At 49.9% G+C, this 16,359-nt stretch overlaps 1 protein-coding gene across 13 annotated transcripts in view; it reads right to left on the minus strand.

The window, feature by feature from the left end:
- Positions 1-15,805, minus strand: part of LOC133352008 (TLC domain-containing protein 4-B-like) — a 43,985-nt gene extending 28,180 nt beyond the window's left edge. For 2 of the 13 annotated variants that reach the window (XM_061567703.1, XM_061567698.1), the window contains exon 1: positions 15,047-15,066. The gene's annotated coding sequence lies outside the window, so the exon portion shown is untranslated. The other 11 variants (XM_061567690.1, XM_061567693.1, XM_061567704.1 and 8 more) reach the window with 11 other exon arrangements.
- Between the last annotated feature and the right edge of the window lie 554 nt (positions 15,806-16,359).

Below are 16,359 nucleotides of genomic sequence, written 5' to 3' on the forward strand. Positions count from 1 at the left end.
CATATAGGAATCTAAAATCAATGATTCTGACACATGGGTTGCATGTACTGTGACATTAAGTCGATTGCTTCATCGCAACACCCCTTACGGATGGCGAAGCGCAGAATCATTTGTCCTGGCACAAAGCGAAAGCTCCACCTTGCTTCTCCGCCTCCATGCGAACTTGCGGGCAATGCAACTTAAATACATTCACAATTCATATTGCTGTAGAATTAAGAGAAGCAACATTGTTTGAATTGCCTGGGACACGATTACTCTTGTCAAATGTGATTTTCGATCAAGACGTCGCTGACGCCACCACCGTGCCTCGCGACCAACGCCCTCTACCCCAAGCGCAGGAGGCATGGAGCGACCTTCTGACAGTCCCCGGCCATCTGCTCTTGCTTAGCTCTTCTCTTCCCTTGCTAGCCGTGGAGACTACCCCAATGCCTGTCTCGGCCAAATGTGATTTTAAATGAATAGAGAGAAAATATCTCTGCAAATAGTCGTCTGACATGCCGTGCACCGAAGCAGAGCAAAGCAACAGCGGTGCATCGTGTGGAATAAAGCACTGCGTGTCCCAAGGCCGTTATTTAATACAATGTCCATTGTACAGCTCTACCCTGGGAGCAGTATACCTCGCTGCACGCGTTACGCAGAGCCCACCGCACACACCGCCCACCGACCCGTGCGTGAGTGTGTGAGACACACGCACGCACGCGTGTGTGTGTGCGTGACACACGCTCTTCAGGAACATCACGCACACCTTGGCGTCAGCGCAGCAAGCGCAGCAAGCGCGTGCACGCAGAGCGTTGCAGAGCGAGATGCTGGAGGCGCAGCCCCCAGGCACGCGGAATGCACCTTGCACTGCAGTGTGCGCACGTCCGTTACCGCGTGCTGGCCGTCACCACGTGCTACACGCGCTTAAAATCGTCACCGTTATTTTTTTGCAACTGGTTTCATTAATTAGTTCTAAATATTCAACATTGCACTCAATGGCAGTGCCTCCAGTGGCTGGATGGATTAGGTGAACCCTTCACAAATGGCATACTGCATCTACGATTTTAAAAACAAAGATTCGATTCATTTGATCTACCGTGAGCTTGCGAAGTGATGTGAATGGATGAACAGACGCATCCGCGAAGCCCTACTTTGTATGCTACATGCGCGGCTCACACAGACTCTCCTTGGAGTGCGCTAGGTCTTTAATGATTCGCCCTCGCCCCTTCCAACCCCAAGACTCACATTTCCATGAAGTCTCATGCCGATTATGAAGTCTAATACGTGGTGTGCCTTGATGTATTCCGTCTCATTTGTACAATCTTGCTTCCTGCATCAGCGCAATTGTACCACTGGTCTACAACGGTCCAAAATTCGAAAAAGTACCTGCGAATTACTGAACACTGGAATATGCATAGCAATCAAACGCACTCTTGCTAAAACTATGCATGACCCTGCTGAAAAATAGTCATGAGACTCAGCGAGGCTTTCCTGGATAAACAAGCGTAATATATATCGACGTACACATTGCATAGATTGCAAATGTTCACCGGCCGCACTGCCAAGCTCGACGACGGAGTTCACCCAACGAGCGCGCGCTGTGCTCGCCATGCCCACCCGCACCTCGCACGCGACACAAACTGGCAGAGCGTGGGAATTTTATTGTTTTATATTAAAGTCACGTAGAAGGGAAATAATAAAATAATAAAAATACAACTATTAAATTCTCAGTGAGAATTTGATTGTTTTATTTTTATTATGTTATTATTTCCCTTCTACGTGACTTTACCGAAAGAACCAAGAATATGAATCCTGCGGTCACGAAAGCTTTAAATCAAAATTTAGGGCAGGTTCCGTCAATCTGTCCCCCGCACCACCTACGCACCTCCGTCCACCCGGCAGTAGAAATGGGTACGCCACAGTTAGTCGACCGGCAGGTTGCGTGTGGTGGGGTAAAGTGTGGGCACTCACTGTCGGCCATCGTCCCTTGTAGCCGTGACGCGTAACGCCCAAGCCCGTTTACTTTTCTTAACATTCTGAATGTCAATAACCTGCATACGTCCCAGGCTGTGTGCACACGTGGAGATGTGCATACAACTCTCACACTCAATTAATAACAACCCCTGGGGCTTATTCAAACTCAGTGGTCAAATCCGTTTTTAATAGCAAAGTCGAAGTGATTTCTTGCTCAAATGAGCATTGAGAGGTGGTGTTTATCTCGAGCTTGCAGCCCTAAGCCAATGGTGAAAATCCCCCCATTCCAATGGCAAGGGCAGGTATATCCATAGGATAACCACCTTTTTGAACTCGCAACTTTCACTTGCGAGCCGCTCGCCCCACAACTGAGCCACCTGGCCATTCAACGGCAAAAGGGCACAACAAAGTAAAACTGCAAAGTACAGGCGCATTCATTACCGACATGATCTAAGGAGCCAGCGTACAAAACAAGCCAAGTCACAAAGCCATCATCACACCAACACAACACGGACTCGTGAAACCAGAGCACTACAAAAGCCACACACGCTATTTATACAGTAGGCGCACACGCGCATCCAACTCTGGTGAATATGGATGCGCACTTTGCAGGGCACGTGCTCAAAGGCCAACGCGTTACATAATTTAGGCTTACTGGGCCCAGAACAGCACAAATACGTGTAGTGTTGACTATAAATACATGCAGTCTCAATTGTTACTTGTTGTTGTTGCAGTGACGATCTTGTAAGTGCCTTAACGACCTCATTATTTTGGCAAATTAAGCATGGTTTTTGAATTGGCTTTAATGATATCCATTATCAATGCTGCACCGTGCAATTTATAACTTGACACAAATTGAGAAATGACGCATGGCCTTTAATTTATTGATCCAAATGTCAGTTGGAAACTATAAACGGGCAACGTGTATTATTTCACAATCACGGCTCAACGGGTGTCCCTTGGTTGGTAGTGGCCAATGTCTCCGCACGCTCTCACTCGCCAACACAACGCGTTAGTATTGGGCACACCGAGTCGTGCCGTCAGCCCGGACCAGGGAACCTACCACCTTGGTAAGCAAGGCTGCTCCTACAGCACCTTGCTTCAAGTCCTTTGTGGCCCTTTGCCACCAAAAGAGTGCTGAATTCGTTTGTAATGAAATTAGGATACTGATATTGTGATGTCAAATTGCCTACTGTCATGGAAGCACAATTGGAAATAAAACGTGGTAAGTACATCAGGAACTATTGACTCATTAAATCAAATAAACTTTGTAACCGACTAGTATTGTGCAACAGTAAATAGATATTATGTTGAACCAGGTGAGAAGTCGTGAGACCAGGATAATCTCATCTGCAAGTGTGACCTGGGTCACCAAAACAACAAAAGCAAAACAAACAAAAACTCGACAAAGAAGTGGACAAACGCTCGAAGCAGGCCCACCACCTGCCCGTCAGACAGTGAGACTCTCCTGGGTCAACTGAGGACAGTTATGATAACACAACCCACCAATCCTATTACAGAAATCCACTTACATAGAATTAGTCCATTAACAATGTAATTCTTGCAATTAGGTCGATGAGAGATGTACTGGGTATACGAGAGACCTGGGGGTTTTCTCTGGGCCACATCACAGACAACAGCAAACGTTGAGCGCATTCCCTCATTCTAGCCGCTCATTTCAACTGGGCTCACGGACCACGCCGCGCCATTTCCGAAGAACTTCACTCGCGAAAGTGTGACGTGTATCATTCTGTTACAATACAATGGAATGATCACCCTAAATAATTGTTCGTTTCTGCGACTTAATTTTACTGTAAATGTTTATTAAAGTTATTTGTCTGAACCAACTGTCGCTCCAGAATATTCATTCTATTTATTATGTTTACGTGACAAGTAGATGACAGAGCAAGCTAAATGAGTCCATCTGTGTGGAGTTAAGTGTTATCCCCTAATAGTCATGGCTTTCTGTAGGTACTCTGATTTCCTGCGACACGCCACACATTAAAGGAACTGCAGGAGTCTCCTGATCCATTGTCTTGGTACTCGACGAGGACTTTTCTCGCTAAACAAGTCGCTATTATCGTCATTAATAATATAAAACAAATCAATCCCGGAAAACCGAGGAGTGGGCAGGGGCTAGTTGAATTAGCAGGGGTAGTAGCAGTTTGGGAAAGCCTTCATCCGGCAGTGGATTATTATGGCCGATGATAATGAACTGCATTGTCTGGGAGACTTCAGCATAAGCAAAGGTGCCATTACCCGAGTGTCTGGCCTGATTACGATGGGTACGCCGCCCTTGATCGCATCGCATCGTTTCCCACGTGACCGCAGTGTTTGACCCCGGGAGGGTGGCGGCACTACTTGCCAGTAAATTGTGAATAAGGCCGGCAGAGACTCGTCGGCCCAGGGGAAAAGCCGCTTTATTCATGTTGTGTTCATCGGAGAGGGCGGCGGCCGCACACTTGTGAGAAGAGGTGCACTCTATTTTTATTTGCTTCCGCAAGACTGATTTAGCTCTGCTCTTTAACAGAAATAGATAAAAAAAAACGCCGAGCGTGCAAGTATTGACACGTCAACGACATTAAATACAAATACCCTATCAACCCTGGAGGAAACAGGTAGTGGTAAAGGTGCAGGCCTGTAATCGCTTTATCGAGCCATTGCTGGCAGAAGGGCCTCCGCTAAGAGCGCGCTCAACAGAGCCCCTCGAGAGCAGCGGCTCCCAACGAGTGGCCAGCGGCCACACGGCCGTGGGAAGTGATACGCGGAACTCTTGCTGATAAGAGTTTATTTACACAACACCAGATATTGGTGTAAATGGTGACAGCCATCCGTGGGTCAATAAAGGTTGAGAGTCACTGTTCTAGAGAGTATTTGGCCTACTCTTCCGCACTGGCCGTGTAGTCTTGGAAGAGGTGGGGATAACCCGATACTTAATAACCCCAACACACGCTGCTGGGTGGACAGGGACAGGGGGGCAACTTAAGAAACTCGCACCCTTGTTTCAACTGGCACGCCAGGCCATCGAATTCAACCGGCGACCTCTCGGCTCCGAGTCCATGAGCACGCTGGAGCGACTGTGGCGTAAACAGAGCAGGTCCGAAGATGCAGGAGGTGCACAGCCAAAAGCAGCCCGGGTCACCGCCTCCTGGACGAGCTGTGCGGGAATAGCACGGACATGGGACCTGCGCCTCGTGAAGGCTTCAACGGGGAGGCTCTACCCACCGCGGCGGCTCCGCCGAACCGTGCTCACTAACACATGCGGCAGCAATAACTTAACATCGTAAACCACGGTTCAGGAATAGCACTCGGCAGTTTGCTGGGCGAGCCACGCTCCGGCGCCCAGGCTGCCCAGCCATCGCGGCTGACGGATGGCCCCGGGAAGCGGTCACTCCTCTGGCCGCTCCGCACCGACTGCCACCAGTACGGTCGCCGTGCCCTGGGCCACTGTGTTGAGATGAATCCCCAGTCATGGAGCACCTGCTCCTCTGCGCTGCTGCCCCAAAATGAACGTCACGGGACCAAGTTCCACGGTGGTAATCACGTTTTATTATTTTCAGCGTCTTCCGTGCAAATTGCATCGCAAAACGGTGTAAGATTTAGAACGCGCGTGTGAATATCGCATGGAGGCCTGAGGCAGGAGAGGCAGCCAGAGCCAGTGCCATCAATTGCCCATACTCTGTGGTCCCTATGTTAGGATGTTTTGCAAACGCAATAATTGAGTATTTGTAGGACAGTCCCCGACTTACGAACGCGTTACGCTCCTGACACCCATTCGTAAGTCGATTTGTTCGTATGTTCGTACTGTACATACTGTACGTAAAATGTGTTACGGATCAACAAAGGGAAGCACTGTTAAACTCATTACCATAAATATTGTACTTTTGTATGTTATACTGTAATAAATATTGTATAGTAAATAAAACATTCAATAAAGTTACATGAAAAAAAAAATCTGTTTTACTTTCGCTTACCTTGAGTCCTGATGCTGGCTTACTCGTTGGAAGGGGCATTGTGGATCACGCGGGATGTTGGGACTCATCACATCTCGCGGAGGATCGCTCCGACGAACAAAATAGTTCCGCGGGCCGGTTCGTAAGTACGACTGATCATTCGTAAGTCGGATCGTTAAAAACCATAACATCTTATGGCAGCTAATTCGAAAGTACGGATGTTCGTAAGTCGGACGTCCGTATCTCGGGGACGACTGGTTTATGTGGGAGAACCCCAGGGCACACTGAAAACCCACGCTTGAGGGTGGGGTCAACAGATGGAATAAACATGGCAATGAATCCACTTGCTGTACTGCCATCATGCCCTGACAATCCAGGAGATGGCGATCTCAACACCCATGGGTAGGCTGTGATTTTCACGGAATTGTGTGATCCCCCAGCCCTCACTGCCTCCACAGCGCTGGATTAGAGACTGCGTGCGGAGCCACTAGCGCCTGGCATGAGTTGCAGCGAGCAGCTTGATGCAACTGGTGGAGTTAAAGCTCCCTTGGGCAAAATATGTTTAACTCTATGGCAATGTCAGTATACAACACATCATAATTCCTCCCTTATTTACATTTTCAGTAAAAAAAACTTTCAAGCACAAAAAAAGATAATAAAAATTTAAGTTCTTAGGAGTGGCAAAAACAGCTCCAAGTTATTTTGTGTTTCGCATCGTGAATACGTACAGCATCTTGAGGCACGGTTGAATCTAGCTGCTCTATAAATACAAATCGCATTGTCACGGATTGTACGTGCTAATTATAACCATAATTTACACTTCTAAAGCTCCTTTCACCTGGAGGTCACGAGGCACTGTAGAGAGAGAGAAAAGTTATAGCTCTACAAAACGTGAAAGCAACTAGAGTAAATCTAAAATGTTTGATCTATTTTAAATATTTTTTCATAAAAAAACACCTAACTAAAAATCATGTTACTATAATGACATATATAAAAAAACTCTGGTGTCTGTGGCTGTGAAATTACAATGACACAGGATGTGAAAGAGTTCGCTTCGAGAAGATACACACAGGTTGATGACATGCAAAGCATGTGTAGTAAAATAAGTGGGCTTGGGGAGGATGCGTCGATACAAAAGGCATGATGGAAGGATGGTCAAGAGTAGTAAGGGAGCGGCAGCCAAGGAGTGGAACGCGTCCGAGTGGATGTGCACCGAGGAGATGGGAGCCATGAAATGAGTCCCTTGGCGAGCGCTACACGGATCATTACATCGCGGAATCATGAGAGGTGGTGGCGGCTTGGAGCAACCTTCATCAAGCAGTGGATCGATCGTGGCTGGTGATGATCTGTGGCTGTGTCGAGTGCGAACGTGGGGTCATTGTGGAGCTCGACGGCTGTCAATACTGTACACCAGACACCACCCGAACACAATAACCACCACCGCCGCCGCCGCCGCGGGCATGCCCGTGCCCAATTAACAAGGGTAAAGACCTGGCCAACAGGTTATTTTACTCAACACGGGTGGTGCTCAAGTGCAACCGTGTCAATATCCTTGTACTCGTGAATATATACAGACTTGAGTGGAACCGGGGGTGACCTGCGGCTGCCCAACACTCCCTTGCAAGGCAAGAGCACTGTCACAGTGGCCTGGCACATGAGAGCCACCCCTTCTCATCGCATTTAGCCACCAAGACCCATGCTGCCAGAGATAACAACAGGCTGCTGGTGGCAGCGATGTGTTTACAGCGCGTGGCGTCGAGCACGAAGCTCAACTGGGAATTGTTTGCGGGTATAGCCAGGGGCCAGTGAAACCAAAACTAGAAAATAATGAGAACGTGTTGCGATGGTGTCACGTTTACAACCGTTTACCATTTGCAGTGGCAAAAGGATAACACGCCAAGAGGATGCACACACGGTGCTATTAACCCGGGTGACTGCAAGAACAAAATTAGTCTGGAAAACATTACACAATTTAGATACGGATACAGAACGCTTCAAATATAGATGTGTGTATATAAACATGGCACATATTAGACAGCTTGTACCCAGATGTAGTTTCAAGCCAAAAATAGAAAGAGTGAAACTGTTTGTGTGCCAGTTGACGTGGGGGACACGACTGGTGACTGCTGTCATCCACAGGTATCTGCAAACATAACTCCTCTTTATCCACCGGGCTACCCGTGGATAAACACAATCAGATGAATTTGCCACAAAGAAATAAGAATCAGATGAACTCAGCACCCCTGGGAGACCACTTCCTCGTATGCCTCTTATCCACGGACTACCGTGGATACCGTGGATACCGTGGATACGAGGGGTTTGTGTGGAGTGATCGGGGTCCGTGAAGGTACTGGCAAGCACGGTGAAGAATGGTGAAATGGTAAACAACACACTCTCGTGAGCAGCACAGCAGTGGGGAGGCCTTCATTCAACAGATGTTCGACAAAGGGTTGTAAATAATTGTTATTTGTATTTATACTTGTGTCAATTGTATGTGCGAATGTAACAGCTCGTACGTGTTTATCAGCGAACGTGTGGGCATACGCTGGGCACTCTGCAATAGGACTCCTCGCACAATTTGAGAACCTTGTTATCCACATGGGAGCCGATGGGCGGCGGTGCGTGGTTCGCACGTGTACACGCTACTGCTCCGGTCTGTGATATACCACAGATTAAAGGAGACCATCAGTGGCATCACAGAGAAGAGGCCATCATCAAATGAATGCGTGGCTCAGATAACTTCAAAGGCTATAATGTGACCTCGTCCACACGACGGATAGGTGGTGGTCACCCACCACAAGGCTGATAACTCCCGTCTGTGTAGAATAACACCGCCGATCGAATCAGAGACGACATCAAGTCCAGAATTCGCGCAATCTGCAACAGTCAATTACCGTACACGCCCAGGTTCCCACCCAGCTTGTTTGTCCGATGGCAGGGTCGTTTAAATCGGATGCTCCAACCTGGTGACTGAGAGACACAAGGAGAGCGCTACGATGTCAGTCCTCAAAAACCACTTCATCACCTTTCACAAGCTCACCTCAACCCAGTCCCCGGAGACTCATTGAATTGGGTCCCGCCGTAAAAAGTATTTAAGAGTTAAACCGCTCTCCCATATTCATGTGGCTCTTTTTTCACTTTTCTGTAAAGTGGCTGGGAATGCCACTAGAATGAGATGCAATATAAACTGAAATTGTTGGTGTACATGAAGTGCTATACTGATTTGTTCCAAGGACTGACATGTATTTGATTATGAGCATTAAAAGTGGTACTCTTACTGTCATCCAATACTGTCGGTACGCAAAGGCGTATCTCTAATTACTACGCACGTAGGGATTCGTATTGATTGCAACGACCACAACACACAGAGAGTCACTTGTGCCTTGCTTTTTCCAATTGCTTCTGCAATGTTGATGGTGACTCAGGCCACTTCCTGGTCTCGTGAGTTCCCACCTCAAGGCTAAACAGCAAACTTGAAACTTGCAACAAGGCATCAAGATTATTTATGCAATTTATACATGTTACCTTTGAGCTAATATAATGAATAAGACAGTGCACGAAAGATGGTACAAATAACACAGGACAAATTGGATATAAAAAAGTCCTCGATTCGAATCGTGACCCAGAATTATATCCCTTTAAAGGATCACTGGGGATGGGACGGGGGAAGGGTGGGAAAGTCGTGAAAATGACGATAATTTAAAGATTTTGAAATATAAATAATGATTCAGACAAGGACTAAACCATGACACAATTTAACTTCAATTAAATTCAGAACTTGAGCTGCAATTACTTCATTTGGACAGAAAATTTTCTCAAATCCAGTCACAATATTTATTTTTCCATTTTACTCACACCCACAAGGTCCATGGATCTCTGGTTTGCTCATTTTAAGCAAACCATTTGGCTGTGCATACAAGACAACCGAAATATCTAATGAAAGTATAGTTTACCAATATACACAATTTCTTAGAACACCTATCATTGTAGTTGTGAATGTTTAATTTATCCTTTTTCATGTTTCCCAGCTATGTGTGCATTTGGTCTTCTAATCACTCCCTTGAGTCACGTTCAACGCTTAAATAGACGATTGTCAATTTGCGTTTTGGGTTTATCCTGACTCGCTCACCATGTGATCGGCTCTTGACAGTTTAATGGAGGGAACAAACCTGTTAATTTCCACCGGTATGAATGCCATGCTCTGTAAACACGTTCTAATAAGTAGTCTTAAACTGAAGCACCTGATGTTTCAGCCTCAGCTTATGGCCACTTCTTAGGTTAAACTTGTTATGGGAAGTGAAGTTCTTGCAGTTCTTCAGCTAATCTGTAATCACGTGAAGTCACCTGCATTCTCTATGTTCCAGCTCTGTATTGTTCACTTCCAGGCCATGTTGTCTCAGGGGATAGTCATGACCTGCTTGTCTTTGATGGCTTCCCGGAATGCACCCAACGCCTACTCACTGCCAGTCCTGGTTCCTGGATCCCATTTTTGCCCCCCATGATGATCGCGTGAAGTGTTTTGCCCTTATTCTTTAGGTCTTTCGGTAAAGTCACGTAGAGAGGTTCAAATAAAATAACAAAAGCTACGTCGTTTCGATCGCAACACAAGCGGTCGTCATCCTGACCCAAAGAATATGAGTTCCTGCAGCCACGAAAACCTTCAGTCATGTTTTGCCCTTGTTAGTCAACGGTTTTGATTTATTAATGAATACTCTTCAATAATGCATCATTGTGACTTGCTGCGGATTATCAATTTCTTTTATTGTCTGGAGAGAGCTTTAATTCAGGCAGCTCTCTATCCAGAAAAATAAAACCCTTTAAAACTTGAGATTTTTTTGTCTTAATTCCTACAGATTTGTGCAACACTCCAATTTTCAAAACCATAAACACTGCTGGGTGGAGAAAGGCAGGAGGCTTTGAGAACTAGGAACCTCTGAATCGCAAGTTTGGTGTGCTAATCATTACATCACGGCAGGAAGAATAACAAAACCAATGATGAAATGTCACGGGTATTGTTCTTAAGGCCACCACAGCCGCTCTAAGGCTACCTTCTGGCAGGTTCACACAACATGTGAATGATGATAACACACCGTTCATAAACTCCACGTTTATCAATTAAACCTCTACTCTTTAATTTCACTGCTCTGCATTCACAACCAGAAGAAAATTGGTAATGCGAATAACTATTGTGACAAGGTGTCAAAGCATCTTCCTTCATTAAATCTTTAGTTTACTCAAATTGCATTTCTTTGTTCTCCGCAGAACAGCAGGGGCTTGCATATGCCGCTATACAGAAGGAGGAGGAGAAGGAGGCGTACAGGAATGTAGAAATGAAACCGTGCATACACGCGCCTCGTCACTGCAATTGACTGATTTACTTACTATCACTTCCACCAATGTCATCCACAGTGATGCACGAATACGAATAAAACTACGTTGTCCGTGTGTGTGTGTGTGTGATATACTGTATGTGATGTACAGCTGTGACCACAGGAAAGGTAAATCCAAACATCATTGATTAAATCGTCAGGTGTCCGATGTCAAGACAAAGATGTTCACCCTGGAGCAGACTTAAGGACCCAGGAGCAGACACCGCCAGCGATCGCATGTGTTTCTTTTTTTCGATTCGTTTGTTCTATTCGCCGAGTTTAGGACACCGCTGCAGGTACACTCGGGGTGCTACCACCCACCGCAATGTTTAAAATGAATCGATTCGTTCATAAAAAAATCAATCGACTCTCCAGGGAGCGCGCATTGTATCAGCAGTACGAAACACATGATGGTTCACAGGATTCATGCCAGGTTGATACAGATTCCTAATCAAGTCTAGCAGATATTCATTGTGAATGGCAATGAACAATGCAAAGCGTACACAGCCCTTTGTCAATCAACGGATGGATACAAGGAGGCCTGGAACCGGTTCAGACATCCCTCGCCGCTGTTGTCAGCCGCGGCCGCGACTCGAGCTCAGGGATTTTGAGTTGACGACACAATCAACGTCACCCACCGCTGCACCCCCATACAGTGCACACACCACCGTGTCCATGTGTCACAGCAACGCCACACACGGGAGATGGTCGCCGGGTACGGAATGAGCCGCTCACGACGCAGCTGTGGGCCCCTCTGCTGCTGCTGATGCTGCTGCTGCTACTGCTGATGCTATGCTGCTGCTGATACTGCTGATGATGCTACTGATGATGCTGCTACTGCTGATGCTATGCTGCTGCTGATGCTATGCTGCTGCTGATGCTGCTGATGATGCTGCTGATGATGCTGATGCTGCTGATGATGATGCTGCTACTGCTGATGCTGCTGCTGATGCTGCTGCTGCTGCTGTTGGCGACTCGGGTCCATCAATACTAGTCGCCTGCTGGGCGCCTGCTCATATAGCCACTGCTCATCGACTACCAGTCACGTTGGGACATACTGACGACACTTATCTTGAACGCGTAGCCTCAGTAATGGCTGTACATGTGTTGGCTCATTAGAGACACACAAACGGGTTGGCGGCTCGCAGATCAGAGCCCTGAGCTGACGACCACGGAGGAGGAGGCCTGGGTTAGAACCCGGGCAGCCGCCCTCAGTGAAACCGTGTGGCTTCTCCCCCAGTGTGGCGAGTTGGCCGTCTCTGCATCAACACGACCCCACGCAGTGTCCACAGAGGGACGTCTCGTCCCGGTCATCCCGACCAGGCAGAGCCCCGACACACACGAGGCCCCGTGCCCCGTGCCCAGAGCCCCGACACACACGAGGCCCCGTGCCCCGAGCCCCGACACACACGAGGCCCCGTGCCCAGAGACCCGTGCCCCGCCACAGCCACAGCCGCAGCGGGAGACGCGGCATCGGCCTCTCTCCTTTGTTCCACTCACACGCGACGACGGGGACAGCCGCTGCCAGCACTGCCCGGCACAGCCGCACAATGCGCACTCACACCGCTCCTCATCATCCTCACCATCATCGCCATCATTACCATCATCCTCACCATCATCATCACCCCCACACCAGCGGGCCCCGTGATGGTGAACAGTGCGCGTTGACACGGGCCCCACTCCACCACCACCACGATCACCACCACCACCACGATCACCACCACCATCACCATTCCACCACCACCACTCCACCACCACCACTCCACCACCACGACCACAGACTCAACCCATCAGCGAACCCCAACTCGACCAACACGAGTCGCAACTCAACTAGGCCCCACGACCCTCACGACATCCCAACATGGACCGCTCTTGGCCACGTATCCGCCCCTACGCCACCACCACCACACTCCACCATGCCCCTGTCGGTATACACCAGCGAAGCCCACCGCACCCCTACACACCTCGACCCCAACCCACCCACACGTGTGCACACCCCTCCACGCATCTCCCCACATCAACACGCATCTCCCCACATCACCACGCATCTCCCAACATCACCACGCATCTCCCCACATCAACACGCATCTCCCCACATCAACACGCATCTCCCAACATCACCACGCATCTCCCCACATCAACACGCATCTCCCCACATCAACACGCATCTCCCATCCCCTGCTCGTGCCACCCTCCTCTGGAGATGCGCTGAAAGAGCAACCCCAGCAGCACACCGACTCGCCTCTGTAAGCACGAGCACACACACACCGGGCTCCTCACACACCACGCACCACGTCAACACACACCACGTCAACACACACCACGTCAACACACACCACGCAGCACGTCAACACACACCACGTCAACACACACCACGTCAACACGCAGCACGTCAACACACACCACGTCAACACACACCACGTCAACACGCAGCACGTCAACACACCACGCACCACGTCAACACACACCACGCACCACGTCAACACACACCACGTCAACACGCACCACGTCAATACACACCACGCAGCACGTCAACACACACCACGTCAACACACACCACGCACCACGTCAACACACACCACGTCAACACGCACCACACACACGTCAACACACCACCCGTCAACACACACCACGTCAACACACACCGCACCACGTCAACACACCACGTCAACACCACCACGCAGCACGTCAACACACCACCACGTCAACACACACCACGCCCACGTCACACACACCACGTCAACACACACCACGCACCACGTCAACACACACCACGTCAACACACACCACGCACCACGTCAACACACACCACGTCACACGCACCACCACCACGTCACACACACCACGTCAACACACACCACGTCAACACACACCACGCACCACGTCAACACACCACGTCAACACGCACCACGCAGCACGTCAACACACACCACGTCAACACACCACGCACCACGTCACACACACCACGTCAACACACACCACGCACCACGTCAACACACACCACTCACACACACACGCACCACGCACGTCAACACACACCACGTCAACACACACCACGCACCACGTCAACACACACCACGTCAACACGCACCACGCACCACGTCAACACACACCACGTCAACACACACCACGTCAACACACACCACGCACCACGTCAACACACACCACGTCAACACGCACCACGCACCACGTCAACACACACCACGTCAACACACACCACGTCAACACACACCACGCACCACGTCAACACACACCACGTCAACACGCACCACGCAGCACGTCAACACACACCACGTCAACACACACCACGCACCACGTCAACACACACCACGTCAACACACACCACGCACCACGTCAACACGCACCACGTCAACACACACCACGTCAACACACAGCACGCACCACGTCAACACACACCACGTCAACACACACCACGCACCACGTCAACACGCACCACGTCAACACACACCACGTCAACACACACCACGTCAACACACAGCACGTCAACACACACCACGCACCACGTCAACACACACCACGTCAACACACACCACGCACCACGTCAACACGCACCACGTCAACACACACCACGTCAACACACACCACGCACCACGTCAACACACACCACGTCAACACACACCACGCACCACGTCAACACGCACCACGTCAACACACACCACGTCAACACACACCACGTCAACACACAGCACGTCACGTATCACAAGATGCACGTCGCGACTGCTGCTGCTGCTACAGACGCTGTGGCTCTACCTGATGTGGTCGTGAGCGTTGTGGCCGTTGTTGTGAGCATTGTGGTTGTGAGCGTTGTGGCAGTTACCCGTTGTGGTTGTGGCCGTTGTTGTGAGCGTTGTGGCCGTTACCCACTGTGGTTGTGGATTGGCCGTTGCTGTGAGCGCTGTGGCTGTGAGCGTTGTGGTTGTTGTTGTGAGCGTTGTGGTTGTGAGCGTTGTTGTTGTGAGCGTTGTGGCTGTGAGCGTTGTGGCTGTGAGCGTTGTGGTTATGAGCGTTGTGGCCGTTACCCGTTGTGGTTGTGAGCGCTGTGGTTATGGCTGTGAGTGTTGTGAGCGCGGTGGTTGTGGTGGTACCCTCTGTGGTTGTGAGCGCTGTGGTTGTTGCTGTACCCGCTGAGGTTGTGGCTGTGAGCTCTGTGGCTGTGGTTGTTGTTGTACCCGCTGAGGTTGTGGCTGTGAGCGCTGTGGCTGATGTTGTGGTTGTGGCTGTACCCGCTGATGTTGTGGCCGGTCTCGTCCGTCGCCCCCGCTCTCTCTGCCCGCTGCTCGTTGCGCCACCGATTCGGAATCGCAAATTTGTCTGGAGTCGAAATCGTAGTCGAGACCAGGAGTCGAAATCGATAGGAAAATTGGGTGGCGGTAAGTCGGAATCGAGAGTCGCTGCAGTGAGAAGCAGTGTCGGGGCCACGCCAGCCAATCACGTGCGAGAGCCGTGACCACGCCAGCCAATCACACGCGAGCCGTGACCACGCCAGCCAATCACACGCGAGAGCCGTGACCACGCCAGCCAATCACACGCGAGCCGTGACCACTCCAGCCAATCACACGCGAGAGCCGTGACCACGCCAGCCAATCACACGCGAGCCGTGACCACGCCAGCCAATCACACGCGAGCCGTGACCACGCCAGCCAATCACACGCGAGCCGTGACCACGCCAGCCAATCACACGCGAGCCGTGACCACGCCAGCCAATCAAATCACACGCGAGCCGTGACCACGCCAGCCAATCACACGCGAGCCGTGACCACGCCAGCCAATCACACGCGAGCCGTGACCACGCCAGCCAATCACACGCGAGCCGTGACCACGCCAGCCAATCACACGCGAGCCGTGACCACGCCAGCCAATCACACGCGGTGGCTGTGTGAAGGTGACAGACGTGTTCATTGAGGTGGAGGATCGTTCGATGGCTCCATCCGTCCTTCAGTGAAATGATTAGATGATGGGCAGAAGGGGTGATTTGATGATGCACGCGTAGCAGAATAATGAGAAATAGTCAAACGACACAAACTCTCTCCTGGAGGCTCTCGTGGCTAGCAGACCTCGAAATT

This window comes from Lethenteron reissneri, chromosome 39 (assembly GCF_015708825.2).
Source record: "Lethenteron reissneri isolate LAM-NWPU_2019-01 chromosome 39, ASM1570882v1, whole genome shotgun sequence".
NCBI lineage: Eukaryota > Metazoa > Chordata > Hyperoartia > Petromyzontiformes > Petromyzontidae > Lethenteron > Lethenteron reissneri.